The sequence below is a fragment of the Mastomys coucha genome, unplaced genomic scaffold (assembly GCF_008632895.1).
Source record: "Mastomys coucha isolate ucsf_1 unplaced genomic scaffold, UCSF_Mcou_1 pScaffold21, whole genome shotgun sequence".
Taxonomy (NCBI): domain Eukaryota; kingdom Metazoa; phylum Chordata; class Mammalia; order Rodentia; family Muridae; genus Mastomys; species Mastomys coucha.
Window position 1 is genome coordinate 149,635,473 of NW_022196904.1, and position 4,741 is coordinate 149,640,213.

General features: G+C 43.6%; 1 non-coding gene across 1 annotated transcript; it reads left to right on the forward strand.

The window, feature by feature from the left end:
* Window positions 1-2,599: 2,599 nt before the first annotated feature.
* Window positions 2,600-2,731, forward strand: LOC116104357. Its single transcript, XR_004123862.1, has one exon. It is a non-coding gene; the product is annotated as a small nucleolar RNA SNORA17 (small nucleolar RNA).
* The last annotated feature ends 2,010 nt before the right edge of the window (window positions 2,732-4,741 follow it).

Sequence of the window (4,741 nt, forward strand, 5' to 3'; positions counted from 1 at the left end):
CCAAACACCCTGCCCTGATGTCAAAAAAGAAGCTCCCTACTTCTCCAGGTGGAATGCTTCATATTCTATTCCCCCCGGAACATTGGACGCACTTCATCTTGTTCATAATCCTCATGCATGATTAAGAATCAGAATAAATACCTCCAAAAGAAGCTAGGCTTGATGAGAAAGAAGCTTAGCTCTGTCTTCTACTGTGTCACCTCAGGATCACAAACCAAGTAGCACATCTCCACGTCATTCCCAGCAGAGCAGTGTAAGGGAGGGAGGGTGTCTTTTTCTCCTTGCGTTTGTATTTGAGCAGGAAAATCTTTTACAGATTCTATCAAGCAAATTTGCGATGACAGGTTACCTGTCATAACCAAGTCACATGATCGCCTACTTGCAAAGGCTGCTGGAAAATGAAAACATAACTGAGGAGTGCATGCCTAACTCACAAAGAGGCTAGCTCAGTCCTAGGAGCAGAGGACTCAGCCTCTCTGCACAGACTGTGGATCTGGCTACGGAGGCTGCAGAGAATAGCTTTCCTTACACACTAACAATGGCTGCTATGGGAATGCTCCACTCGGCATATTTAACAATTTTTTGTTTTTCATAATTCATGCCTTGGGAGAGAGATTTCTTCTGTGTTTACATAATCTTAAATTAGGCAAAACTCTGGATTCTGTAAAATGGTTTCTCTTGATCCAACTTTACAAGGCAACAAAACTCTGTCCTTGTTTTTGTGTGTTTTGTTATTTCATTTCAAATCTCTAAGAGTTCTACAATTTTATTGCCCAATTTCATATTTTGTTGTGAGTCATTCTGCTGGTTGCCACTATTAAAGGCTGTGCAATCAATTTCCTAGCAAACACACACAAAAACTTAAGAAAGCCCAATTCCAGACATCACTTCTTACCCTGAGTTTTTAAGCCCAGTGATTGATGGCTTTCATGCCAAGCCTGCAGGTGACAAGTCTTCCAGGTTTCCTGTACCAGTGGATGATTGCCCTAGCCAAATCATCATCATCTTGGCTGGCTGAAATTTATTCTCCCAAGGCCTATGTCTGAGGTTTTCTTCTGACAGGTAGTTTGACCTTGAGACCTTTCTTTTCCCAGACAATCAATAGTCACCCTAAGTGAAGTCTCAAACACTTCCTTGCTTCACTCTTGAATCGAAAGAAGTGATTTCCATCTTCTCTGACTTTATTAAATCTTATTTTCCCTCTGTTTGACTATTTCACATTACCTCCTGAGTACTCCAGTATTTAATGATATCTCCTAATTGAGAATCCTCCTTACTTCAAATTCAAAATATACTGGCACTAAGTCATAAAGAAGAAGTTAATGGACTTCTACAGTTACCATGTTTTGTAGCACACACTAAACAGTCAATGTTGTTTCATTTCTTGTCTGCACATCTACCAAGCATTTAAAGTGGCTCACCATAATTATGTTGTGAATACAAAGGGAGGAAGGAGAAATCCTGAAAACACTATTTAAGGAGTAGAGCCTGATAAACATAAATTCATCATATAACTAATGATTAATAATTTAAAATGTAATGGAAATAGGATTCGTATCAGTACCTCTTGTGTACTACACTTTTCAAACTATGGTAGGATAATGGGGACATTCATCTCTCTCACACACTGCTTATAATTCACTGGCTCTATGGTCAGGTGGCCAAATAGAGGTAAAGACATGGAGTCACTCAACTCCCTGCCTCTGAGCTCAGTCCACTGAAGGATGTTGCACCAGTTCTTCAACCAAATAAATAGCAATGTGCTTTGATACATATTTACCATCAGATACTTTTAAAAGGAAAGAATGGATGGAGGTAAGAAGATATATGGCAATCTTTGTTGCATCACAAATCACTAAAATTGTAGACAGAGCTCATTTTAATGATTTGTTTATGTTTATTTGTATGTATGAGTATGTTATCTGCATGTAGATAAGTGCACTTCTTGACTCTGTGGTGCCTATGGAGGCCAAAAGAGGACATCAGATCCCCTGGAACTGGAGTTCAGATGGCTGTAAGCCTTTGCGTGGTTGCTGAAACTAAACCCAGATTTTCTGCAAAAGCAATGTGTCCTTAACTGCTGAGCCATCTCTCCAGGCCTACAAAGTTCATTTTAAATGTTTGTTTACTCTCATGTAACTCATGACATTCACCCTTTCAGTCAACATGTGCTTTATAGGGCAATACAACTAAAAAATAAAATAAAATAAAAGTAAACATTTTACTCTTAATGTGTATAAATAACAGAAATTATATATGTATATGTGTATATATACATATATGTGTGTGTATATATGTATGTATATATATGTATATATATATCACATTTTCAGTAAGACTGTGGGATTTAAATTTCTTAGTGGATGCTTTTAAGAAAATCCATCTCTGGCTGGTGAGATGGCTCAGCGGGTAAGAGTACTGATTGCTCTTCCAAAGATCATGAGTTCAAGTCCCAGCAACCACATGGTGGCTCATAACCACCCATAATGAGATCTAACACCCTCTTCTGGTGCGTCTGAGGACAGCTACAGTGTACTTATAATAAATAATAGGTAAATATTTAAAAAAAAAAAGAAAATCCATCTCAAAAAGCTCTCTGATTATCCCTAGAGGCTTTGCAAGAGTGGCTACTGTGTCACATGTCCTTCCGTAGGTGACAGAGAGAAGAGAGGCTATGTCTATGCTCAGTTTCCTGACCTATGGATATCTGAATGGTTAGTAGTTTAACATTCCCTGGAAAAATTGAACCAAAAACCACCACCAGTCTGGTGCTATGGGACCCAGACAAGGAGCTAGCCTGAGTCAACCATTACTCTGGTGCAAGGTAGGCCTGGTCAGGTTCCCTGGACTGGAATCAAGACTGAGACTAGTAGAACCCCACCCAAGACTGCAGACCCATGGCAGAAGTAAACCTAAGACTTATGGCCACTCAATTAGGCTGGAAGAGGAGTGAGCCTGAGACACCCACCAGACAGGCATCATGGGGTTAGGACAGGGAGCTACCCTAAGATGAACACCAGTCCAGCACCTCCCCAGCCTTGGAGAGACAGACCATGCTCAAGATGACCCCTGCCTGGCGCCACAATGCATGAGTGGGACATAGCACTCCGAGATCACTTCCGAAATGACTCCAGGCACTCAGAGACCCCAAGCATCACTAAAAGGAGCAAGTAAGAAATGGAAGAAAAAGAGAAACAGAAGGATGTTGGCACAAAGAAGAGAGACTTGAGGGTAATGAAGAACAGTCTGAAATGAGTAGCTGGTGATGCCACCTGGGACCAATTGGGGGGGGGGAGTCCATTGCCTGGGCTGACACTGGGGGCCATGTCTGGGTCTGTGGCTCTGCAGCAGCAAGGATCTGTTACCACAAAAGGCTAGGTGGATGTCCTCAGTCTGGACTACCATGGGAGACATGTTGATAGCTGAGGGCTGTGCAGAACTGGCCCCACCTCTTATGTGGAAATCATGGGAAAGCTGGCCCTAATGGCTGACCTAGCCCCTAACCAGCTGCAGTATTTGGGAGATCGGCCCCTCACATTCCGGGAGCCGTGGGTGAGCCTCCTCAAAGATGTGAATGTAGGGGATTTGGCTCTACCACTTATCTCCCTGTGGTAGTGTGAATGAGAGAGAGATAACATGCACACAGACACACATGCAAACACACACACCTGAAGCAGCTAAGAGAGCTGGTCCTGGGATTATGAGAGCAGGAGGGCTGATCCTGCTCTTCACCAGCCATAGCATTTGGAATACCAGACCCTGCAGCTCACCTGGGCAGCACAGTAGAGCTAACCTGGGATGTAAGGGTTATGCATGAGTTGGCCCAGAAGGCATGAGCATGGGAGAGTCATCCTTGCCTTTTGTCTACTGTGAGGTGACATTGGTAAGGTAGAGATCCCCTCCCTTCCTTTTTGTCCTTGCCACAGGAGGCTGGCTGGAGAGTTGGCCCCGGTGGGGTCATAAGAGCAGGTGAGCTGGCCCTGACCCTCATATGCTTGAGCACTCAGGAGAACAGAACCTGTACCTCACCTGGGCAGTACAGTAGAACTGACCCTAATGGTGAGTGTTGTGAGAGAGCTGGCACTGCCTCTCATTTGCCAAGTGCCAGAATGGGCCAAGGAGAGACATCCTCACTTCCCCTCACTCCTTGCCACCTTGGCAGCAGTATAGAACAGGCCCTGGTTGCAAGGGCTATGAGTGAGCCATCTCCAAGTGCATGAGAGTGAGGAGAGAATCGGCTGACTAGCTCAGATACCTCTCAGGCACAGATTCAGGACATTGAATTGGCCCACCCCAATATCTACCCCATCAATCAACTGCTGGAATTCGTGAAGTGGCTAGTTCTTCAGATCCAAAACTACAGGATCTCTGTGACACAGGGAAACAACCGGATATCTGAGAGGAGTCCCAGTGAGGTTCCAGTGTTAATAGTGTAGCAGAAGCCAGAGATCTCATACCAGACCAACGAGTCATTGCAATGAACATTTTCAAGCAAAGAAGTATGGACAAAAGGATGTACTGTGGTACACACTGTGACACACTACACCTTCCACAATGAGATTTTTAAATCTGTTATGGGGGAGATTGCAAGGGTGGAGGACAGATATAAAGGAAGGGATAGATGAGTTGGAATTGGGTCCATGATGCGAAGTTCACAACGAACCAATAAAAACTTTAAAAAGAAAAAAGATGCTGAAAGATGGAGAATCAGTTTCCTCCAGGGAAAAGCTCCCACATAGGT